The sequence below is a fragment of the Amblyraja radiata genome, chromosome 13 (assembly GCF_010909765.2).
Source record: "Amblyraja radiata isolate CabotCenter1 chromosome 13, sAmbRad1.1.pri, whole genome shotgun sequence".
NCBI classification, from domain to species: domain Eukaryota; kingdom Metazoa; phylum Chordata; class Chondrichthyes; order Rajiformes; family Rajidae; genus Amblyraja; species Amblyraja radiata.
In genome coordinates, this window is record NC_045968.1 from 51,995,108 (window position 1) to 52,022,210 (window position 27,103).

A 27,103-nucleotide genomic window follows, 5' to 3' on the forward strand; every position below is an offset into this window, starting at 1 on the left:
ACATGCAAAAGAACATATTTCCTATCCAATGAGTTGTCTATTGCTAGACTACAGAATGTCACAGATGACACAATTGTAAATAATTATTGGAATACATGTGGTTAAGCTTTGGCTTTCTTTGTATATTTGTGTATTTATAACAGAGTGAGAAATAAGGACATTGTGTAAATTGTCAATTCTCATGGTGTGGGTTAAGGTTTGTGGTCGACAAAAGTGCTGGAGAAACTCAGCGGGTGCGGCAGCATCAATGGAGCGAAGGAAATAGGCAAAGTTTCGGGTCGAAAGCCCTTCTTCTGACCCTTATATGTGAACATTAGATGTGAACAAATAGCAGCACATCTGTAACTTTGCCTGAACACTCCACTGGAACAAAGATGGACACAAAATGCTGGAATGACACAGGCAGGAATGGGTGATGTTTTAGCTCGAGAACTTTCTTCAGACTCTCTTCACATCACTCATGCCTTCTCTCCAGAGATGGTGCCTTTCCCGCTGAGTTACTCCAGCATTTTATGTCTATCTTCTGTTTAAACCAGCATCTGCAGCTTCCTTCCTACACACTGGAACAGGGTCACCCCTGACCTGAATAATGGCTCACAAACCCAGTGATTAGAAAGGAAAAGACAGATAAGGTATTTTTGGTAATATTTTTAATTCCTTAACTTTCTTATTTATTTCTGAGATTTTATTGTGCTTTTAATTAATTGTGCAACTTTATTTAAAACCAGACCAAGGGGGAGTCCGTTGGGGCGCATCCTCTCAACGCGTGGTTGTGGGGGGGAGGCCTGTGCATCACACACACACTAACCACCCCCCACACACACAAGGGGGGGAGGGGGGTGATAGGGGGGGGAGATGTGGGGGGGGGGGAGGGGGAGGGGGATGGGGGGAGGGGTGAGAGGAGGGGGGGAGAGGAGGGGGGAGGGGGGTAGAGGAGGAGGGAGATGAGCGAGGAAGGGGGTAGAGAGTGTGGAGAGGGGGAGTAGAGGAGGAGGGGACAGGGGGAGGGGACAGGGGGGAAGGGGGGTGAAGAGAGAGTGGAGGGGGAGAGAATGGAGGGGGAGAGAGTGGAGGGGGAGAGAATGGAGGGGGAGAGAGTGGAGGAGGGAGAGAGAGCAGGTGGAGAGAGGGGGATGAGGGGAGAGAGAGGAAGGGGTAGAGGGGGAGAGGATGGGGGGTAGAGGAGGGAGGGAGGGAGGAGGATGGTGAGTAGAGAGGAGAGAGGAGGCCCGACTTTCTGAAAACCCGGAGCGGGGGAGGGGCGTGACTTCACTCGCTGCTCAGGCCGCGAGGAGAAAGTTCTTCAAAAGCTAGCCGGAAAGTTCGTGAATGCAGGTGAGCACTGGCATTGTGACGCCATCAGCTGGCCAGCGGTTAGATTTGAAAAAAAGTCAGATAGGTATACAATTTCAGGTAAAAACTTGGGAAATAATGAACCACTTTTACAGATGAGGGAATTTTTGAAATCATGATGCAAATCTCTACCGGAATATGTAAAATTTTCACCGTTTCGGCGTCAGGTTTTCGAGGTGATGTGAATCAAAGGCAAAATCACACACACACACACACACACACACACACACACACACACACACACACACACACACACACACACACACACACACACACACACACACACACACACAGGCATCTTGGTCTGCATGAATGTCACGCCAAAGGGCCTGTTTTGGTGCTGTATGACCCTTATGCCATTTAAACATGTAAAACAATCTTAACAGGCTATTATGTTAGATAATAGTGTGAATACCTGATGGTGTTTCCGATAAATAGTGAGGTTTCTGTTCTGTAATGCTTGAGTCTGTTGTTGAGTCCAGTTTGGTGTCAGAACCATCAAAATCAGTTGAAGAACGAATTGAAGTAAAAGGATCTTCATATAAATCTGTGGATGTGCTGTTTTTCTGCTTTTGTTCTGCTTTTATCAGGTGGGAATCATTTTTTTGTTAATATTCACAGAATACTTTGATAAGCAATGCAAAATATACTCAAAATGATAAAATCATAATTTGTGAAGACAAATCAGTGTATTTTAAATAATTAAACTACACTTATTACATTTAATGTTTAAGAAGGAACTGCAGATGCTGGAACAATCGAAGGTAGACAAAAATGCTGGAGAAACTCAGCGGGTGAGGCAGCATCTCCGAAGAAGGGTCTCGACCCGAAACGCCACCCATTCCTTCGCTCCATAGATGCTGCCTCACCCGCTGAGTTTCTCCATCATTTTTGTCTACCTTATCACATTTAATATTCTTTACATGTTCTGAAGTAGTGTTCCAATTTCAATCTCTTTGAAGTAATGTTTTTACCAACGGCATGTACAACTAGATAGCAGTCCTGACCCACCATCTATCTGATTGGAGACCTTTGAACTGTCCTAATTAAACTTTTTGGACTTTTTGTTGCATTACACACTGTGGACAGCTTGATCGTAATCACGTATTGTCTTTTTGCTGCCTGTATACCGTGCACTAAAAAAGCTTTTCACTGTACTTTGGTAACCATGCCAATAATCACATTGACATGTCTAATGTGCTTCTGTAATGATAGACGAGGGATGAATGTCCTACATCGGGGATGAAATTCAGGATTAAAAGGCAGAAGTAATCTTGCTGAACAACAGTCAATAAGTTGGGTTCAAATATCATTATGAATGTTCTCCAAAGAAAAACGGTATTAATTTTGTGTTACTTTTCATGTTACTTTGAAACTTGTAGGACTAAGACTTTATTTGAACAATGTTTAATATGTAGGAAGAAACTGCTGATGCTGGTTTACACAAAATGCTAGAGTAACTCAGCGGGACAGGCAGCATCTCTGGAAAGTAGAAATGGGTGACATTTAGATTGAGATCCTTCTTCAGACTCGCATTATAAAATGTTTAATGTGGTCATGAATACATGAATGTTCCTTCTGATTTATGCGGTGAAATTGTAAAGGCATTAGATTGAATCGGTAATAATGAACAATAAATTCTTCTAAATGGGTTTGTGATTTTGGCGCACATGCAAAAGAACATATTTCCTATCCAATGAGTTGTCTATTGCTAGACTACAGAATGTCACAGATGACACAATTGTAAATAATTATTGGAATACATGTGGTTAAGCTTTGGCTTTCTTTGTATATTTGTGTATTTATAACAGAGTGAGAAATAAGGACATTGTGTAAATTGTCAATTCTCATGGTGTGGGTTAAGGTTTGTGGTCGACAAAAGTGCTGGAGAAACTCAGCGGGTGCGGCAGCATCTATGGAGCGAAGGAAATAGGCAAAGTTTCGGGTCGAAAGCCCTTCTTCTGACCCTTGGGGTGTCCATTCATTAGATGTGAACAAATAGCAGCACATCTGTAACTTTGCCTGAACACTGCACTGGAACAAGGATAGACACGAAATGCTGGAATGACACAGGCAGGAATGGGTGACGTTATAGCTCGAGAACTTTCTTCAGACTCTCTTCACATCACTCATGCCTTCTCTCCAGAGATGGTGCCTTTACCGCTGAGTTACTCCAGCATTTTATGTCTATCTTCTGTTTAAACCAGCATCTGCAGCTTCCTTCCTACACACTGGAACAGGGTCGCCCCTGACCTGAATAATGGTCATGTAAAGCAATCTTAATAGGCTATTATGTTAGATAATAGTGTGAATACCTGATGGTGTTTCCGATAAATAGTTAGGTTTCTGTTCTGTAATGCTTGAGTCTGTTGTTGAGTCCAGTTTGGTGTCAGAACCATCAAAATCAGTTGAAGAACGAATTGAAGTTAAAGGATCTTCATATACATCGGTTGATGTACCATGTTTTGTTTCTGCAGGTGAGAATGTAGCTAATGTTAATGTTTACAGATTTTGTTTGGTTAAATAAAGCAAAATATACTCAAAATTCTAGAATTGTAATTTTTGAAAATAAACGAGCGTAATTAAAATCATAATTTATATTTCATATTTTAACAATATAGATATTGTTTGCTTGTCCTTGAGTAGTTTATCGTTTTGAATTACTTTATGGTAAACATTTATTAAACACGAAGACAATGCAACAAAGAGCAATGAAATAAAGAAATGTGTAATGACTCGAGACGTCACCCATTCCATCTCTCCAGAGATGCTGCCTATCCCGCTGAGTTACTCCAGCATTTTATGTCTAATTTCTGTGCTTCTGTGATGTTGGGTGAGGGCTGAAACTCGGGATTAGGAAGCCAAATTGACCTTGCTGAACAACAGTTAAATAAACTGCGTTCAACTATCATTATAGTCACTCTAGATGTTGGCAGCATTTCTAAAGCAACCTGTTGTAAACACACAATCTTGGGTAAAGGAGTCACAGATGTATGTTTGCAACACGTTTTGAGTAACAAATGTCTGGGCATCTGTCAATTGGCCTGAGTACAGCACAGGAACAAAGATTCCCCTGACCTGAATAATGGCTCACAAACACTGATTAGAAAGGAAAAGATGGTTAAGGAGGTATTTTTGGTTACATTACTTTACTTTCTTATTTGCAGTTATTTCTGAGATTTTATTGTCTTTAATTATTTGTGCAACTTTATTTAAAATATTAATAGAATTATTGTATTAATATATTAAATTGCCAAAGAGAATGGTGGAGACAGGTATAAATGTGGTATTTACAAACCATTTAGTTTAGTTTAGAGATACAACGTAGAAAAAGACCCTTCGGTCCACCGAGTCCATGCCGACCAGCGATCCCCACACATTAACACTATCTTATACACACTAGGGGCAAATTACATTTACACCAAGCCCAAAAACCTACAAGCCTGTACATTTTTTGAGTGTGGGAGGAAACTGAAGATCTCGGAGAAATCTTCAGGTCACGGGGAGAACGTACAACCTCTGTACAGACAGCACCCGAAATTGTGATCGAACTTGAGTCCCTGGTGCAGCAAGCACTGTAAGGCCCCTGTCCCACTTAGGAAACCTGAACGGAAACATCTGGAGATTTTGCGCCTCACCCATGATTTCCATGCGGTTCCCGGAGGTTCCCGGAGGTTTTTGTCAGTCTCCCTACCTGCTTCCACTACCTGCAACCTCCTGCAACCACCTGCAACCTCCGGGAACCGCACGGAAACCTTGGGAGGGGCGCAAAGTCTCCAGAGGTTTCCGTTCAGGTTTCCTAAGTGGGACAGGGGCATAAGGCAGCAACTCTATCGCTGTGCCAGCGTGCCACCCTTGGAACATGTATATGAATAGCAAATAGAATGATATGTACCTAATGCTGGAAAATGGGATTAGTGTTGATGGATATGTTGGGCTTCATGGACAAGTCACTCCAAAGGGTCTGGTTTTGTGCTGTAAAACGATGTGACTTTTAAATATGTAAAACAATCTTAATAGCCTATAATGTGAGATTATGATGAGAATACCTGATGGTCTATCTGATGAATAGTGTGCTTTCTCTTCTGTAATGCTTGAGTCTGTTGTTGAGCCCAGTCCTGCATCAGAATCACCAAAATCAGTTGAAGAACGAATTAAAGTAGAAGGATGTTCATATAAATCTGTTGATGTCCCATGTTTTGTTTCTTCAAGTGAGAATGTAGCTTCTGTTAATATTTACAGATTTTTTTGGGGTTAAATAAAGCAACATATTGAGTCATAATTTGTGAAAGCAAATTAGTGTAATAAAAAAAATAAAACTTCATTTTTTAATATTGGTATTCCTTGATTGTCCTGAAGTGGTTAATCATTTTGAATTACTTTATGGTAAACATTTATTAAACACTATGACAGATTCAACAAAGAGCAATGAAATAAAGAATGTCAAATGTGACGCTGGGTGAGGGCTGAAACTCAGGATTAGGAAACCCGAGTAATCTGACTGACCAATAGTTAAGTAAACTGCATTCAAATCTATATAACTAAAAGTCTCATCTTGACCACTTCCTGCTTGCGTTGTATATTTAGAAAAAACACTAACATATATCGCTATGATTTTTGGTCATCTTACTCACAGTCCTCCTCCGCTGAGGCAGCCCCAAGAATTTTTTCCATCGATAAAAAATAAAAATGTTATGAGTGTTTACATTTTTTACACTCTACTGGATTGTGAGTCTGCAATGTACTTGAATTAATGATTTGTTAGCCCGTAATGAAAATAAAATGAGTTGTTTGGCCTGCCCTCCCTGTGGTTTAAACTGCACTGCAAAATGGGAAATGAAATGACAATGCCATGAGTTGTTTGGCCTGCCCTGCCTGTGCTTGAAACTGCAATGCAAAATTGGAAATGGAATGACAATGCCATGAGTTGTTTGGCCTGCCCTGCCTGTGCTTGAAACTGCAATGCAAAATTGGAAATGAAATGACAATGCCATGAGTTGTTTGGCCTGCCCTGCCCGTGCTTGAAACTGCAATGCAAAATTGGAAATGAAATGACAATGCCATGAGTTGTTTGGCCTGCCCTGCCCGTGCTTGAAACTGCAATGCAAAATTGAAAATGAAATGACAATGCAATGAGTTGTTTGGTCTGCCCTGTGCTTGAAATGGATTGACTTGACTTGAAATGGATTGACTTGACTTGAAATGGATTGATTTGAATTGACTTGACTTGAAATGGATTGACTTGACTTGAAATGGATTGACTTGACTTGACTTGACTTGAAATTGATTGAAATGGATTGTTGGCACTGCACTCACTCTGCTTGACTTGACTTGACTTGACTTGATCCACAACACCCATGCTAGTGCTCCACACATTGTAATGTGAGACAGTTGAGATAGTGCTGAGATAAGGAAGTGACACTTGGACTGAAATAGACACAAAATGCTGGAGTAACTCAGCGGGACAGGCAGCATCTCTGGAGAGAACAAATGTGAAACATCACCCATTCCTTTTCTCTAGAGATTCTGCCTATTCCACTGAGTTACTCCAGCATTTTGTGCCTATCTTCGGCGTATAACCTGCATCAGCAGTTCTTTCCTCCACACTTGGACTGAAATGGTCATTAGTATGGATAAGCAGACTGACCACTGGTATTAGCTGGTCTGGGGAATGGAGGTCAGAGACATTTGCAGACTCAAACTGTTTCCCAAATGTACTGAGTGACAAATGCTGACACTCCAGAGCCTGATCATTCTGTCTGTGTGGCAATCCATTTTATTAATCTTTCACCAGTTATACGCAACCCAGAAACTGTAAAACCCTAGATATCAATATCATGCGGTAATGTCAGATAGCTTTCAATATGTTGACAAAAGGAAGTGAACAAATGCACTGATGAGATCAGTTGTATGGTCAATGTTAAACAGGACATGGAGGTTCATGGGATTTTGAGTGTCCAATGCACAAAGATATTTTACTGGTACCATTCTATTACTGAAGAAGGGTCTCGACCTGAAACCTATTCCTTCGCTCCATAGATGCTACCTCACCCGCTGAGTTTCTTCAACATTTTTGTCTACCTTCGATTTTTCCAGCGTCTGCAGTTCTTTCTTAAACACTCTATTACTGTGAATGACTGGCAGCATATATAATATTCACGGTCCCTATCTCATAACCAAAGAGCCTACAAATTACATATCTCCACTACTGGGAACACAAGGTAAAGACATCACTTCTGTGATGTGCTGCTTTCATATATGGTGTGTGTCAATGATTTGGTGGAGTTGTGCAACTGAGCTAAATCACAGTCATACTTGGTGTCAGATTTAAATGTCCTTTCAAATGTTTTTACAATTCTTTGGAACCTGGGATGATGTAGAAGGCAAATATCCTGCAGTAACTGCTTAGCTGAGTCAGACTCTATGTAGCCAACATTTTTGAAGCATCAATTGGTATCACACAGTCTCGGGGAAGGAAGCCCCAGTTGTATTTAGACTGACCATGCTTCCAGCCTGTGTTGAGTGATACATGTCAAGCATCTGTTACTTGCCGACCACATATTGACGGTGCCTGTTTTTTGTGCACTGATTCAACGATTTTTTTATATTAAGAGCAATCTTCATGACCTGTTATATTAGCTTAGAGTGTGAATACCTGATGTGCTATCTGTAAAAAAGATTGGATATTCTTTTGTCATGCTTGATTCTGTTGCTGAATCCAGTCCCGAGGCAGAACCACCAAAATCAATTGAAGAATGATTTGAAGTAAAGGGATCATCATATAAATATGTTGATGTGCCATGTTCTGCTTTTTCAGGTGTGAATACAGTTTCTGTTAATATTCACACCTGAATTAACCAAAGCAAAAATTTACTCGAAATCATAATTTGTGAAGACAAATTAGTGCAATCCATAGAATAAAATTACATTTTTAAACACTTTTAATATCCTCTCCATGTTCCTAAGGTTTAACATTATGAATTATTTTAAACTTCTTTTTAACATTATCTTTTTGTAATGTGGGATAGCTTTGATGATTTTATCAAGACAAATGAACAATTGGAGAAAATTGTAAATTTTTATTGGAGTTTATTTGGTTTATAAAATGCTTTTGTTGACTTTTAATTTTTGTGTATATGTAGCCGAGCAAGCAATAACGACAAGTTGACAATTGTCAATTCTTCTGAGGTGTCTTAAGAATCAGGATGTCCATTAGTCGAATGTACTGAAAATGAGAATTGTGCTCAACGGACTCCCTGGTTTCTAATGTGAAACAGCTAAGGAGGTTCTGAGATAAGGAAGTGACACTTAGAATGAAATGATCAGTTCTAGGGATAATGGTAAACCGATTGAAAACCGGTATTCGCTGGCCTTCGGCATGGAGGTCTGAGACATTTGTAGACCCAAACCATTTCCCATATGGTGCCACTCCTCTCCATCACCACATTCCACATGGAGTTTAGTGGCAGAGCCTGATAATTTTGGAATTCCACAACTGGATTTGTGGGAATGGGAACGGTCAGCCCTGCACTTTGTTGTCATGTGACGGAGTTTGTATGATTTTGACAAAGTCTAATGAACAATCGGATTAAGGAGAACAGTTGTATGGTTAATCTTCAATTGACTGACTGCATTATTATGTAGGATTTGAGGTTCTTATTCGTGAGATTACGTTTTTGTAACAAATCGTACAGTGTATGGCGAGCAGCATATAAATATCATGAGGAGGAAAGAACTGCAGATGCTAGTTTAAACCAAAGGTAGACACAAAATGCTGCCGTAACTCAGCGGGACAGGCAGCTTCTCTGGAGGGAAGGAATGGGTGACGTTTCGGGTCGAGACCCTTCTTCAGCCTGATGTCGGGAGTGGGCGGGACAAAGATAGAATGTAGTCAGAGACAGTAAGACTAGTGGGAGAACTGGGAAGGGGAGGGGTCGGAGAGGGAAAGCAAGGGCTATTTGAAGTTAGAGAAGTCAATGTTCATACCGTTGGGGTGTAAATTACCCAAGTTAAATATGAGGTGCTGTTCCTCCAATTTGCACTGGGCCACTGACAATGGAGGAGGCCCAGGACAGAAAGGTCAGATTGGGAATGGGAGGGGAAGTTAAAGTGCTGAACCACCGGGAGATCACTAGGTTAAGGCGGACTGAGCGGAGGTGTTCAGCAAAACGATCGCCGAGCCTGCGCTTGGTCTCACCGATGTAAAGAAATTGACACCTGGAACAGAGGATACAGTAGATGAGGTTGGAAGAGGTGCAAGTGAACCTCTGCCTCACCTGGAAAGACTGTTTGGGTCGTTGAATGGAGTCGAGGTGGGAGGTGAAGGGACAGGTATTGCATCTCCTGCGGTTGCAGGGGAAAGTACCTGGGGAAGGGGTGGTTTGGGTGGGAAGGGACGAGTTAACCAGGGAGTTGCGGAGGGAAAGGTCTCTGCTGAAAGCCGAAGGGGATGGAGATGGGAAGATGTGGCCAGTAGTGGGATCCTTTTGGAGGTGGCAAAAATGTTGTAGGATTATATGCTGTATGTGACGGCTGATGGGGTGGAAGGTGAGGACAAGTGGGACTCTGTCCTTTCAAATCTCATGAGTTCTATCTCGTAACTAAACAGTCTGCGAATGCTCTATCTCAGCTCTTGAGAAAACAGGTATTCCTTTTTTCCAGAGATGCTACCTGACCCGCTGAGTTGCTCCAGCTTTTTGTGTCTATTAAACCAGCATCTGCAGCTCCTTCCAACACATAATGACTTAAATTCAGTGATTTGCTGCTTAGATGTGTGTGCTACAGATTACTCTCTTACATCTGCCCTTTGCTCCAAACATCCGCATGTGACCAAATTAAATTGCAATTGTATCTGGTGTCAGATAAAAATGTTTTTTTCAGATGTTTCTCAATCTGCTTTGGAATTTGGGATTACTATAGCACACAAACACCCAGCAGTAACTGAACGACAGACAGACTCACACTTTTGAAGCAAACATTGACTCAGCGACCATTTTGCTGAACACTTGCACTCGTTCCGCCAAGGCCTTATGGATCTCCCAGCTGCTAACAATTTAAACTCCCCTTCCCATTCCCAATCTGATCTTTCTGTCCTGGGCCTCCTCCATTGCCAGAGCGAAGCACAATTGGCAACTCTGCAATCCTGTCTCACACATTGCTCTCTTATCTCTGGCCTTTGTTCCAACCATCTGCCTATCAACCACCCCTCCCCCTCACCTATGCCCACCTATTACCTGCCACGCTTTGTCCGGCCTCTCCTCTCTTCCTTTCCCACCCTTGTAATCAGTCAGAGGAAGTGTCCTGACCCGAAATGGTGCCCATACATGTTCTCCAGAGATGCTGCCTGACCCACTGAGTTACCCCAGCACTTTGTGTCCTTTTGTGCAAACACACCATCTGCAGCCCCTTGTTTCTGCTTTCTGAAGAAACCTATTGCTGACACACAGTCTTGGGTGAGGAAGTCCCTGATGTATATAGATGTAAGTTTGCAGCTTGTACTGAGTGACAAATATCAGGACTTCTGCCACTTGCCATGACCACTGCACTGGAACAGGGACTCTCCTGACCTGAATAAAGGATCACCAACCCAGAGATTACAAAGGGAAAGTCAAGTAAGGTACGTTTAGTTACTTTTTTAAATGATTTCACTTTATTATTTGTAAGTATTTCTAAGTTTAATATGCTTTTATTTAATTGTATAATCTTACTAAACATATTAAATATAGTAAGATTTAGTAAATATGTTAAATATTGCTAATATATAAAAACATTAAATTGCCACAGAAAGTGTTGAAAGCAGGTATAATGGTAGCATTTAAAAATAGGTTGGACCGACCCATGGATAGGAAAGGATTAGATGGATTTGTGCCAAATGCTGGATAATGGAATGGTGTAAATGGGAACTGGGTCCGGCCTCTTTCTTCACTTTTAAATATTCCAAACAATCTCAATAATCTATTATTTTTGATCAAAGGTGTGAATACCTGTTGGTCTATCTGATAAATAGTGAGGATATTCTTCTGTGGTGCTTGTGTCATTTGCTGAGCCCAGTTCTGAGTCAGAACTATCGAAATCAGTTGAAGAACTGGTAAAGGGATCTTCATATAAATCTGTTGATGTGCTCTGTTCTATATTTTTTCAGGAGAGAATGCATTTTCTGTTAATAATCTCAGAAAATTTTGCCAAACAAAGTAAAATGTATTCAAACTGATAGAATCATAATTTGTGAAGACAAATTAGTGTAATTAAAATAATAAAATTACAATGTTTAACATTTTAATATCCTTTGCATTTCTTGAAGTAGATTATTACCTTAAAGAAAACTTTTTTTTAAACTAAGACAGATACAACTGACAGCAATGAAATAAATAAATACCTAATTTCCTTTTGTGATGTTGGGTGAGGGATGTATGTACTGCAATGGGGACAGCTCCTTTACTGAATTAAATCACAGCTGAACTCAGTGTCAGATTTAAATGTCCTTTCAGATGATTCTCACAACCTGTCTTTGGAACTTGGGATAAACTACTTCACGACATGCAAAGGATTTTAAATTTGGGATGATGTAGAACACAAATATCCAGCAGCAGCTGCAGGGCTGAGTCAGATTCCATGTAGCCAGCACTTTTGAAGCGTTCAATTGGTATCACACAATCTTGGGTAAGGAAGCCCCAAGTCATATACAGACCGATCATGGTTCCTGCCTGTGTTGAGCAATAGATGTCAAGCATTTGTCACATGGCTCAACCACAAGTAATGCCAAACGCCTTTTTGTTTGACTACTATTGTATGACTTTTAAAAACTTAAAGCAACCTTAATGACATATTATATTAGCTAAGAGTGTGAATACCTGATGTTGTATCAGTTAAAAATGTAGGATATTCTTCTGTCGTGTTTGATTCCATTGCTGAATCCAGTCCCGAGCCAAAATCAGTTGAAGAATGATTTGAATTGAAGGGATCGTCATAGAAATATGTTGGCATGCCATCGTCTGTTTTTTTTTCAGGTGAGAATGCAGTTTATGTTAATATTCACATACATTTTTGTTAAACAAAGCAATACATTCTCAAAACAATAAAATCAAAATTTATGAAGACAAATTAGTGCAATTGCCAAGACCTGCATTGAAACATGGCTTTTGCATCCACGGCACACTTTCCAAGACCTATATCGATACTTGACAGTGGGCTTGGGGAAGAAAAGGATTGCCCTAGATGTGGCATTCGTGTGGGCTCTCAATAGAGTGTGTCAACTCAGATCTTTTGATTCTTTTATTGGCGATGTCTGTACTGAGTGACAAATATAAGGACTTCTGTCACTTGCCATGACCACTGCACTGGAACAGGGACTCTCCTGACCTGAATAAGTGATCGCCAACCCAGAGATTACAAAGAGAAAGCCAAGTAAGGTACGTTTAGTTCCATTTGTAAATGATTTCACTTTATTATTTGTAAGTATTTCTAAGTATTTAATGTGCTTTTATTTAATTGTATAATCTTACTAAACATATTAAAATTGCTAATATATTAAAACATTAAATTGCCATAGAAACGGTTGAAAGCAGGTATAATGGAAGCACTTAAAAATGGGTTGGACCGACCCATGGATAGGAAAGGGTTAGATGGATTTGTGCCAAATGCTGGATAATGGGAATGGTATAAATGGGAACTGTGTCTCGCCTCTTTCTTCACTTTTAAATATTCCAAACAATCTCAATAATCTATTATTTTAGATCAAAGGTGTGAATACCTGTTGGGCTATCTGATAAATAGTGAGGATATTCTTCTGTGGTGCTTGTGCCATTTGCTGAGCCCAGTTCTGAGTCAGAACTATTGAAATCAGTTGAAGAACTGGTAAAGGGATCTTCATATAAATCTGTTGATGTGCCCTGTTCTATATTTTTTCAGGAGAGAATGCATTTTCTGTTAACACTCTCAGAAAAATTTATCAAACAAAGTAAAATGTATTCAAACTCATCGAATCATAATTTGTGAAGACAAATTAGTGCAATTAAAATAATAAAATTACAATGTTTAACATATTTAACAACCTTTGCATGTCTTGAAGTAGATTATTATTTTGAATCACCTTGAAGAAAACGTTTTTTTTTTTAAACTGACAGGATTTTTTTTTTTTTTTTTTTTTTAACGCTCTTTTTTTGTATGGCTTTGTAAATATTTGATTTGTGGTTAAATGTAAATAATTTGGTGTACATATAGCTGCTGGTGTACATATGGTGTACATATAGCTGCTAAATTTGTATAAGATAATTATAAGCAGTTGAATAAGGGGTGGGAATTAATAAGCTTTGGCTTCTTCCTGCTCCTTTTCGGGCACATACGATTTCATTTATTTATAGATATTGTTTATGACACTTTATAAATATTCTTGTTTTGTTTTTTGTATGCTGTTTCACACTTGCTTGTTATTCTTTTATTCTGTTCGAAATATAGAATAAAAAAAATAAATTCAACTGACAGCAATGAAATAAAGAAATACCTAATGTCCTTTTGTGATGTTGGGTGAGGGATGTATGTACTGCAATGGGGATGAAACTCAGGATTAAGAAGCAGAAGTAATCTTGGTGAACAACACCACAAATAAGGTGGGTTGTAATATCATTAGAAATATTCTCCAAAGAACAACTGCATTAATTTTGCAAAACGTTTCACTTTACTTTGATACTTATAGTGGCTAAGAATTTATTTGAACCATGTTTAGTGGCATCTTGAATGTGTTTGTGAGTGTGCCGTCTGCTTTACGCTGTGAAATGGCAAACACGTTAATTGTAATAATAGTGATCATTTAGTAATAACACATAATATCTACAAAAGAGCTTTATGATATTGGCGTACGTGCAAAAGAGCAGAATTCCTATCTTGTGCGCTATCTATTCTTAGACCACAGATGTAATCGATGGCACAATTGTAAATAATTATTGGAATGGGTTTAATTAAAATATACCGGGCTTTAGTGTATTGTAGCTGAGTGAAAAATAGTGACATTTTCCTGTTAATTCTGCTGGAGTGCCAGATGGTTCACAGTGTCTCTTAGTTGATTTTGGTGAAGGTGAGTTATGCTCAGCAGATTCCTTTTTGTCCACAAATTGTAATGTAATTTCTGAATTAAAATCACTTCTGTGATGTGCTGCTTCCATATATTGTGCGTGCCACTGATTTGGTGGAGGTGTGTAAAGGGTCTGTCCCACTGCGGCGACCAAATCTGCGAGTTTCGACGAGTTTGCCCTCGACTCAAACTCTCAGCATGGTCGTCATGTGGTCCTAGAAGGTCCTACAAGGTCACTGGAACTCTCCTTTATGCTCGAGGGAAGTTCCCGCATACTCGCGGAAAATATTTCAGCATGTTGAAAAAATTTCCGCAAGTAAAATCTGGTTGGCATGGTTCTTTTTAACTCGTAGTGCAGTGGAGTGGGGTCACTATTTAGTTACATGCAGTCAAGGGCAGCTGTAGGCAATCTCCTTTGCGGGCATTTTGATTGGCTCACTGGAGTTTTCAGGACCAAGGAACTTTATTATACTTCCTAAAACTGTCTGCCCCCCTTCTCCCCCCTTCTCCCCCCTTATCCCCCCCTTATCCCCCCTTCTCCCTTATTCTCCCCCCTTCTCTCTTCTTCTCTCCCCTTCTCTCCCCTTCTCTCCCCCTCTCTCCCCCCCCTCCGTGCTCTCTAAAGGACTTACCGTACACTGTGTAGCCGTCTTTCCTTCCTCTTCATCGCGGGTCTGAATTTCAGACAGCGCTCCCCCGCTTTCCCTGGTCCGTGTGTGTGTGTGTGTGTGTGTGTGTGTGTGTGTGTGTGTGTGTGTGTGTGTGTGTGTGTGTGTGTGTGTGTGTGTGTGTGTGTGTGTGTGTGTGTGTGTGTGTGTGTGTGTGTGTGTGTGTGTGTGTGTGTGTGTGTGTGTGTGCGCGCGTCCGTCCAGCTCGAGGTTTTCCAGGCGAGTGCACTCGAGCTTGAAGGTTGAAGACACTCTTCTTAACTCACGGATTAGGTCGCCCAAGTGGGACAGCCCCTTTACTGAATTAAATCACAGCCGAACTCAGTGTCAGATTTAAATGTCCTTTCAGATGATTCTCACAACCTGTCTTTGGAACTTGGGATAAACTACTTCACGACATGCAAATAATTTTAAATTTGGGATGATGTAGAACACAGCCCAGCAGCTACTGCTGGATATTTGAGTCAGATTCCATGTAGCCAGCACTTTTGAAGCATTCAATTGGTATCACACAATCTTGGGTAAGGAAGCCCCAATCATATACAGACCGACCATGGTTCCTGCCTGTGTTGAGCAATAGATGTCAAGCATTTGTCACATGGCTCAACCACAAGTAATGCCAAACGCCTTTTTGTTTGACTACTATTGTATGACTTTTAAAACTTAAAGCAATCTTAATGACCTACTATATTAGCTAAGAGTGTGAATACCTGATGTTGTATCAGTTAAAAATGTAGGATATTCTTCTGTCGTGTTTGATTCCATTGCTGAATCCAGTCCCGAGCCAAAATCAGTTGAAGAATGATTTGAATTGAAGGGATCGTCATCGTAATATGTTGGCATGCCATCGTCTGTTTTTTCAGGTGAGAATGCAGTTTATGTTAATATTCACATACATTTTTGTTAAACAAAGCAATACATTCTCAAAATAATAAAATCAAAATTTATGAAGACAAATTAGTGCAATTGCCAAGACCTGCATTGAAACATGGCTTTTGCATCCACGGCACACTTTCCAAGACCGATACATGACAGTGGGCTTGGGGAAGCAAAGGATTGGCCCTAGACGTGGCATAGTGTGTGGGCTCTCAATAGAGGCCAACTCTCCATCTGAATACTTAATGGCTAAAAGCTTTAGCTGCGGTCTGTAGTTAATGTATTGCTCTGAAGCTTGGGACACTCTAAATGTTTCTGCTGACCATCAGTCAGTTGCTCTTGATGATTAGAAAAGGAACCTTCTATGAGTCCACAATTAACAAGATTTTGCTGGCATCGTGGTGAAGTCAAGCCGGGTGTGCGTGACTCATTTATTGCTTACGTAATGTATCAGATTGTCTTTCTGCAAGACTTTCTTCGGTCCCAATTGGCAACACCTTTTGTTTAAATCTCAGTGGTTGAGCAATGGAGAGGTGGAGCAGCGGAGAGGTGCCTACTCTCAATCCTTCAGTCTTCGCTGCATCTACTCCCAAGTTGGATCCCTCCACCCATCTCCTCTGTCCAGTAGTTCTGCTCTTGCCCCTCTCCCTCCAGATAGAACAAGAATTGTGTTGCCCTAGTCCTTACCAGCTTTTGCATCTAACACATGATCCTCTGGCATTTCCATCGCCTCCAATGTGTTCTCATCGCCTGTCGCATCTTCCCATCTCCACCCCATTCTGCCTTCTGTAGAGACCCTTCCTGCCACAGATCCTTGGTTCACATTCCTCCCCATCAAAACCACCCCCTCCCGAGGTACTTTACCCTCCAACTGCAGGATCTGTAACACCAGTCCCTGGACCCCCTCTCTCGCCCCCATCCAGGGACCCCGGCAGGTCCTTCCAGGTGAGACAGAGATTCACATGCACCTCCCCTCACCTCATCTACTGCATCCAGTGTACACGATGTGGCCCTTTGTAAGTTGGCGAAACCCAACGTAGACTCAGCGACTGCTTCTCCGAACACTTGCGCTCGGTCTGCCAAGGACTCCCAGTTGCTAACTACTTTTAACTGTGCTTCACATTCCCATACCCTTTTGTCCAGGAACTCTCCATTACCCGAATGAGGCAGCATGCAGACTGGAGAAACATCACCTCAGATTCTGCTTGGGTAACTTTCCCAACCAATGGTATGAACAGTGAATTCTCCAAGGTTAGGTAACTTCTAACAACACCTCCCCCCACCCCCCACACTCCCCCTTTCTTCCCCCTATCCTCCTCTGTGCCACACCTGGAATCACTCCTATTTTTTCCTCCCCCTCCTCCCACATTCTTTCCTCTGGCCTCACAATATGCAACTCTTAAATCAATCCTTCCGCCTTACACCTCCTGTTGGCACCATCTGCCTATGAAAACCTCCTTTCCTGTGTCACACTTGTCCAGCCTCTCCTGTCTTCTGATTTTCTTCCACCCCACCCCCCACAACAAATTGTCCCGACCCTATCCATGTTCTCCAGAGATGCTCCCTGACCCATTGAATCTGGGTCTTCTGTGATGTGCTGCTTCCATATATTGTGCGTGCCACTGATTTGGTGGAGGTGTGTAAAGGGTCTGTCCCACTGTGGCGACCAAATCTGCGAGTTTCGACGAGTTTGCCCTCGACTCAAACTCTCAGCATGGTTGTCATGTGGTCCTAGAAGGTCCCACAAGGTCACTGGAACTCTCCTTTATGCTCGAGGGAAGTTCCCGCATACTCGCGGAAAAATTTTCAGCATGTTGAAAACATTTCCGCAAGTAAAATCTGGTTGGCATGGTTCTTTTTAACTCATAGTGCAGTGGAGTGGGGTCGCTATTTAGTTACATGCAGTCAAGGGCAGCTGTAGGCAATCTCCTTTGCGGGCATTTTGATTGGCTCACTGGAGTTTTCAGGACCAAGGAACTTTATTATACTTCCTAAAACTGTCTGCCCCCCTTCTCCCCCCTTATCCCCCCTCTTATCCTCCCTCTTATCCTCCCTTCTCCCTTTTTCTCCCCCCTTCTCTCTTCTTCTCTCCCCTTCTCTCTCCTTCTCTCCCCCTCTCCCCCCCCCTCCGCGCTCTCTAAAGGACTTACCGTACACTGTGTAGCCGTCTTTCCTTCCACTTCATCGCGGGTCTGAATTTCAGACAGCGCTCCCCCGCTTTCCCTGGTGTGTGTGTGTGTGTGTGTGTGTGTGTGTGTGTGTGTGTGTGTGTGTGTGTGTGTGTGTGTGTGTGTGTGTGTGTGTGTGTGTGTGTGTGTGTGTGTGTGTGTGTGTGTGTGTGTGTGTGTGTGTGCGCGTCCGTCCAGCTCGAGGTTTTCCAGGCGAGTGCACTCGAGCTTGAAGGTTGAAGACACTCTTCTTAACTCGCGGATTAGGTCGCCCAAGTGGGACAGCCCCTTTACTGAATTAAATCACAGCCGAACTCAGTGTCAGATTTAAATGTCCTTTCAGATGATTCTCACAACCTGTCTTTGGAACTTGGGATAAACTACTTCACGACATGCAAAGAATTTTAAATTTGGGATGATGTAGAACACAGCCCAGCAGCTACTGCTGGATATTTGAGTCAGATTCCATGTAGCCAGCACTTTTGAAGCATTCAATTGGTATCACACAATCTTGGGTAAGGAAGCCCCAATCATATACAGACCGACCATGGTTCCTGCCTGTGTTGAGCAATAGATGTCAAGCATTTGTCACATGGCTCAACCACAAGTAATGCCAAACGCCTTTTTGTTTGACTACTATTGTATGACTTTTAAAACTTAAAGCAATCTTAATGACCTACTATATTAGCGAAGAGTGTGAATACCTGATGTTGTATCAGTTAAAAATGTAGGATATTCTTCTGTCGTGTTTGATTCCATTGCTGAATCCAGTCCCGAGCCAAAATCAGTTGAAGAATGATTTGAATTGAAGGGATCGTCATCGTAATATGTTGGCATGTCTGTTTTTCAGGTGAGAATGCAGTTTATGTTAATATTCACATACATTTTTGTTAAACAAAGCAATACATTCTCAAAATAATAAAATCAAAATTTATGAAGACAAATTAGTGCAATTGCCAAGACCTGCATGGAAACATGGCTTTTGCATCCACGGCACACTTTCCAAGACCGATACATGACAGTGGGCTTGGGGAAGCAAAGGATTGGCTCTAGACGTGGCATACTGTGTGGGCTCTCAATAGAGGCCAACTCTCCATCTGAATACTTAATGGCTAAAAGCTTTAGCTGCGGTCTGTAGTTAATGTATTGCTCTGAAGCTTGGGACACTCTAAATGTTTCTGCTGACCATCAGTCAGTTGCTCTTGATGATTAGAAAAGGAACCTTCTATGAGTCCACAATTAATAAGATTTTGCTGGCATCGTGGTGAAGTCAAGCCGGGTGTGCGTGACTCATTTATTGCTTACGTAATGTATCAGATTGTCTTTCTGCAAGACTTTCTTCGGTCCCAATTGGCAACACCTTTTGTTTAAATCTCAGTGGTTGAGCAATGGAGAGGTGGAGCAGCGGAGAGGTGCCTACTCTCAATCCTTCAGTCTTCGCTGCATCTACTCCCAAGTTGGATCCCTCCACCCATCTCCTCTGTCCAGTAGTTCTGCTCTTGCCCCTCTCACTCCAGATAGAACAAGAATTGTGTTGCCCTAGTCCTTACCAGCTTTTGCATCTAACACATGATCCTCTGGCATTTCCATCGCCTCCAATGTGTTCTCATCGCCTGTCGCATTTTCCCATCTCCACCCCATTCTGCCTTCTGTAGAGACCCTTCCTGCCACAGATCCTTGGTTCACATTCCTCCCCATCAAAACCACCCCCTCCCGAGGTACTTTACCCTCCAACTGCAGGATCTGTAACACCAGTCCCTGGACCCCCTCTCTCGCCCCCATCCAGGGACCCCGGCAGGTCCTTCCAGGTGAGACAGAGATTCACATGCACCTCCCCTCACCTCATCTACTGCATCCAGTGTACACGATGTGGCCCTTTGTAAGTTGGCGAAACCCAACGTAGACTCAGCGACTGCTTCTCCGAACACTTGCGCTCGGTCTGCCAAGGACTCCCAGTTGCTAACTACTTTTAACTGTGCTTCACATTCCCATACCCTTTTGTCCAGGAACTCTCCATTACCCGAATGAGGCAGCATGCAGACTGGAGAAACATCACCTCAGATTCTGCTTGGGTAACTTTCCCAACCAATGGTATGAACAGTGAATTCTCCAAGGTTAGGTAACTTCTAACAACACCTCCCCCCACCCCCCACACTCCCCCTTTCTTCCCCCTATCCTCCTCTGTGCCACACCTGGAATCACTCCTACTTTTTCCTCCCCCTCCTCCCACATTCTTTCCTCTGGCCTCACAATATGCAACTCTTAAATCAATCCTTCCGCCTTACACCTCCTGTTGGCACCATCTGCCTATGAAAACCTCCTTTCCTGTGTCACACTTGTCCAGCCTCTCCTGTCTTCTGATTTTCTTCCACCCCACCCCCCACAACAAATTGTCCCGACCCTATCCATGTTCTCCAGAGATGCTCCCTGACCCATTGAATCTGGGTCTTCTGTGATGTGCTGCTTCCATATATTGTGCGTGCCACTGATTTGGTGGAGGTGTGTAAAGGGTCTGTCCCACTGTGGCGACCAAATCTGCGAGTTTCAACGAGTTTGCCCTCGACTCAAACTCTCAGCATGGTTGTCATGTGGTCCTAGAAGGTCCCACAAGGTCACTGGAACTCTCCTTTATGCTCGAGGGAAGTTCCCGCATACTCGCGGAAAAATTTTCAGCATGTTGAAAACATTTCCGCAAGTAAAATCTGGTTGGCATGGTTCTTTTTAACTCATAGTGCAGTGGAGTGGGGTCGCTATTTAGTTACATGCAGTCAAGGGCAGCTGTAGGCAATCTCCTTTGCGGGCATTTTGATTGGCTCACTGGAGTTTTCAGGACCAAGGAACTTTATTATACTTCCTAAAACTGTCTGCCCCCCTTCTCCCCCCTTATCCCCCCTCTTATCCTCCCTTCTCCCTTTTTCTCCCCCCTTCTCTCTTCTTCTCTCCCCTTCTCTCTCCTTCTCTCCCCCTCTCCCCCCCCCTCCGCGCTCTCTAAAGGACTTACCGTACACTGTGTAGCCGTCTTTCCTTCCACTTCATCGCGGGTCTGAATTTCAGACAGCGCTCCCCCGCTTTCCCTGGTCCATGTGTGTGTGTGTGTGTGTGTGTGTGTGTGTGTGTGTGTGTGTGTGTGTGTGTGTGTGTGTGTGTGTGTGTGTGTGTGTGTGTGTGTGTGTGTGTGTGTGTGTGTGTGTGTGCGCGTCCGTCCAGCTCGAGGTTTTCCAGGCGAGTGCACTCGAGCTTGAAGGTTGAAGACACTCTTCTTAACTCGCGGATTAGGTCGCCCAAGTGGGACAGCTCCTTTACTGAATTAAATCACAGCCGAACTCAGTGTCAGATTTAAATGTCCTTTCAGATGATTCTCACAACCTGTCTTTGGAACTTGGGATAAACTACTTCACGACATGCAAAGAATTTTAAATTTGGGATGATGTAGAACACAGCCCAGCAGCTACTGCTGGATATTTGAGTCAGATTCCATGTAGCCAGCACTTTTGAAGCATTCAATTGGTATCACACAATCTTGGGTAAGGAAGCCCCAATCATATACAGACCGACCATGGTTCCTGCCTGTGTTGAGCAATAGATGTCAAGCATTTGTCACATGGCTCAACCACAAGTAATGCCAAACGCCTTTTTGTTTGACTACTATTGTATGACTTTTAAAACTTAAAGCAATCTTAATGACCTACTATATTAGCGAAGAGTGTGAATACCTGATGTTGTATCAGTTAAAAATGTAGGATATTCTTCTGTCGTGTTTGATTCCATTGCTGAATCCAGTCCCGAGCCAAAATCAGTTGAAGAATGATTTGAATTGAAGGGATCGTCATCGTAATATGTTGGCATGTCTGTTTTTCAGGTGAGAATGCAGTTTATGTTAATATTCACATACATTTTTGTTAAACAAAGCAATACATTCTCAAAATAATAAAATCAAAATTTATGAAGACAAATTAGTGCAATTGCCAAGACCTGCATTGAAACATGGCTTTTGCATCCACGGCACACTTTCCAAGACCGATACATGACAGTGGGCTTGGGGAAGCAAAGGATTGGCTCTAGACGTGGCATACTGTGTGGGCTCTCAATAGAGGCCAACTCTCCATCTGAATACTTAATGGCTAAAAGCTTTAGCTGCGGTCTGTAGTTAATGTATTGCTCTGAAGCTTGGGACACTCTAAATGTTTCTGCTGACCATCAGTCAGTTGCTCTTGATGATTAGAAAAGGAACCTTCTATGAGTCCACAATTAATAAGATTTTGCTGGCATCGTGGTGAAGTCAAGCCGGGTGTGCGTGACTCATTTATTGCTTACGTAATGTATCAGATTGTCTTTCTGCAAGACTTTCTTCGGTCCCAATTGGCAACACCTTTTGTTTAAATCTCAGTGGTTGAGCAATGGAGAGGTGGAGCAGCGGAGAGGTGCCTACTCTCAATCCTTCAGTCTTCGCTGCATCTACTCCCAAGTTGGATCCCTCCACCCATCTCCTCTGTCCAGTAGTTCTGCTCTTGCCCCTCTCACTCCAGATAGAACAAGAATTGTGTTGCCCTAGTCCTTACCAGCTTTTGCATCTAACACATGATCCTCTGGCATTTCCATCGCCTCCAATGTGTTCTCATCGCCTGTCGCAACTTCCCATCTCCACCCCATTCTGCCTTCTGTAGAGACCCTTCCTGCCACAGATCCTTGGTTCACATTCCTCCCCATCAAAACCACCCCCTCCCGAGGTACTTTACCCTCCAACTGCAGGATCTGTAACACCAGTCCCTGGACCCCCTCTCTCGCCCCCATCCAGGGACCCCGGCAGGTCCTTCCAGGTGAGACAGAGATTCACATGCACCTCCCCTCACCTCATCTACTGCATCCAGCGTTCACGATGTGGCCCTTTGTAAGTTGGCGAAACCCAGCGTAGACTCAGCGACTGCTTCTCCGAACACTTGCGCTCGGTCTGCCAAGGACTCCCAGTTGCTAACTACTTTTAACTGTGCTTCACATTCCCATACCCTTTTGTCCTGGAACTCTCCATTACCCGAATGAGGCAGCATGCAGACTGGAGAAACATCACCTCAGATTCTGCTTGGGTAACTTTCCCAACCAATGGTATGAACAGTGAATTCTTCAAGGTTATGTAACTTCTAACAACACCTCCCCCCACCCCCCAACACTCCCCCTTTCTTCCCCCTATCCTCCTCTGTGCCGCACCTGGAATCACTCCTATTTTTTTCCTCCCCCTCCTCCCACATTCTTTCCTCTGGCCTCACAATATGCAACTCTTATATCAATCCTTCCGCCTTACACCTCCTGTTGGCACCATCTGCCTATGAAAACCTCCTTTCCTGTGTCACACTTTGTCCAGCCTCTCCTGTCTTCTGATTTTCTTCCACCCCACCCCCCACAACAAATTGTCCCGACCCTATCCATGTTCTCCAGAGATGCTCCCTGGCCCATTGAGTTGCTCCAGCACTTTGTTTCCTATTTGGAGAGGTGGAGGGAATGTTTTGGATTCTATTCAGGGGAATGTGATACGTGGCAAATATGTTGGCAATAGATTAGTTGAGGTATTTTACACATTAAAGTCTAATGGCATGGTAATTCCATATCTGAGAGCGTGACTAATTTTAGCCGTGAAGCAAAATTATAGCAGGTGTTGGAAACGCTGCATTTAGCATCCATCAATAGGATTCTAATTTAACAGATGTTTCAAATTGAATCATGAAAATTGTTTCTTAAACAGCGTGCCAACTCAGATCTTTTGATTCTTTTATTGGTGATGTCATGATAATGAAAGCTTCAAATATCATTGTCTGAAAGTTGTGGAAAGCTGCTGAGGACAACAATTGTTAAATTATCCCTGCAATTTATAGATCAAAATGCTGGAGTAACTCAACAGGACAGGCAGCATCTCTGGAGAGAACGGGTGACGTTTCGGGTCCCTTCTTCAGACCCGAAACGTCACCCGTTCCTTCTGTCCAGAGATGCCGCCTGTCCCGCTGAGTTCTTCCAGCATTTTGTGTCTATCTTTGGTGTAAACCAGCATCTGCAGTTCCTTCCTACACATTCAGATCTGCAATTTATAGCTGGATTCCCCTATTCTGTTTTGTTTCAGATTTGCAGCATCTGCAGGGAACACCATTTAATTCAGACAAGGGAAGGGATTTCTCGTCTGAGTGAATCTTGGTCATTCTCTTCACAAGAGCAGTGCAGACTGAAGCAATGAAGATATTCAAAGCTGAGAATTGCAGGTCTTTCATCTATCACCATATAGAGGGTTATGGCAACCGACAGAAAATTACACTGAGAAGGCCACACCGAATCTGCGGTGATCTAATTGTATGGCAGAACAGTCTTGAGGTGCCAAAAGCTCCTGCTCACATTCCTATATTGTAAGCTACATTCCAGAAAGGAAATTGTTTGTTTACTTTGATTTGCTTATTTTACCTGAATCAAAAAGCACCGTCCTTGTAAGTACTTCCCCGTCGATTTTGTAATAGTGAACGCTGACTTTGTAGGTTTGATTTGGCATTAGCATATATAACCAACAGATGTTATCAATATAGTTGAAAGCGCAATCTATATATGCATCAAACGGTTTAATCTCAACTAAGTAGAATCCACACGATTCCTTAGTCTGGTCGGACCATGTAAAGGTATTATAGCTTATGTTTTCTGTTGAGATGGTTCCAAGATCTAAAGTAAAATACAACAAATAAAGAGATATCAAACTTTTACAAAGTAGGTCACAGCATAGAGATTTAACGTGAAGCTTTGGCTAGCCTGCCTCTGATTATCCTAATGAAATTCTAAAACATGAGATGCCAGGATGTAATACTTACATATATCCTCCCATGTCTAACAAGAGCTGTCCTAATGTGCGGCCACTGGTCTATTCTTTTCCTATTGCATGACCTGCTGTATTTGGTTGGGTCAACATTCAGGAAAGAACATTTCCTTCACCCCTTTTATTTTTCTAAATCCTAAAAGTTTATTTAATTATAGGCACTGCAATATAACCATAATTCAACCAATATTGTCAATATTTCATTTTGAACTCACCATTTGGGATTTAGTACCTGATTTTGAAAAACAGAACATGTAAAATGTTTCTTGTATGCTCTGATGACCTTTTGTTTCCAGCGATTATTGTTATTTTTCAATGCTGTTGTCAAGGTAATCTCACAATAGTATATTTCTAATACATTTACGCCAATTTAGTTGAATACTATAGAATTGTAGAGGATGGAAACATGCCCTTTGGCCCAACTCGTCCCTGCTAACCAAAATGCCCCATTTAAATTAATCCTATTTACCTGCATTTGGCCATATCCCTCTAAACATTTCCCATCCACATAATTGTCCAAATGTTTTGTAAATGTTGTTATTGTATCTGTCTCAATTACTTTCTCTGACAGCTTTTTTCATAGACCTTCTGTATCAAAAAGTTGTCCTTCTCACCTTTAACCTCTTTAGTTCTTGATTTCCTTTCAACGGAAAAAAATCTTGGTGCATTCACCCTATTTATTCCCTTTATTATGTCATACACCTCTATAAGATCCCCATTTGTTTCCAAGAAATAAAGTCCTAACCTGCCTTAATTCAACATAGTTCAGGGTCTCGAGACCTGGCAACAGCCTCGTATGTTTTCTCTGCACTCTTTCAAGCTTAATGATATTTTATAGCAGGGTGACCAAAACTGACCACTGTATTTCAAGTGCAGCCCCACCAACATCTTGTACAACAATAACATAACATCCCAATTCCCTGGTTGGGGAAGGCCAATGTACCAAAGCCTTCTACACCGCGTCATATGTCTATTAACCATTCCTTGACCCACTTGCCCAACTGATCAAAATCCTGCAGTAATTCATAATTAAAACAAAACAGAAAGTTAGAACCCAAGATATTTAAGAATCCTGCTATGTATAATGGTAAGGTAGACAAAAATACTGGAGAAACTCAGCGGGTGAGGCAGCATCTATGGAGCGAAGGAATAGGTGACGTTTCGGGTCGAGATCCTTCTTTAGACTGATGTGGGGGTGGGGGGGCGGGAGGGCGGGAAGAAGAAAGGAAGAGGAGGAGACAGTGGGCTTTGGGAGAGCTGGGGAGGGGAAAGAGGGAGAAAGCAAGGACTACCTGAAATTTGAGGTCAATGTTCATACCGCTGGGGTGTAAACTACCTAAGCGAAACATGAGGTGCTGCTCCTCCAATTTGCAGTGGGACTCACTCTGACCATGGAGGAGGCCCAGGACAGAAAGGTCGGATTCGGAATGGGAGGGGGAGTTGAAGTGCTGAGCCACAGGGCGATCAGGTTGATTATTGCGAACTGAGCGGAGGTGTTGGGCGAAGCGATCGCCAAGCCTACGCTTGGTCTCACCGATGTAGAGCAGCTGACAACTAGAGTAGCGGATGCAATAGATGAGGTTGGAGGAGGTGCAGGTGAACCTTTGCCGCACCTGGAAAGATTGCTTATGCCCTTAGATGGAGTCAAGGTGGGAGGTAAAGCGACAAGTGTAGCATTTCCTGCGGTTGCAAGGGAAAGTTCCAGGGGGGGGGTGGTTTGGGTGGGAAGGGACGAATTGACCAGGGAGTTACGGAGGGAGCGGTCTCTGCGGAAAACTGAAAGGGGTGGAGATGGGAAGATGTGGCCAGTGGTGGGATCCCGTTGGAAGTGGCAAATGTCGGAGGATTATCTGTTGTATGTGACGGCTGGTAGGGGGGGAAGGTGAGGACAAGGGGGATCTGTCCTTGTTATGAGTGGGGGGATGGGGAGTGTTGCCCCGTTCCCTAAAGAATGAGGACATCTCCGATGCCCTGGTTTGGAACACCTCATCCTGGGCGCAGAGGCTGGGTAGACGGAGGAATTGGGAGTAGGGGATGGAGTCCTTACAGGAAGCAGGGTGGGAAGAAGTGTAGTCCAGATAGCCATGGGAGTCAGTGGGTTTATAGTGGATGTCGGTCAAAAGTCTGTTACCTG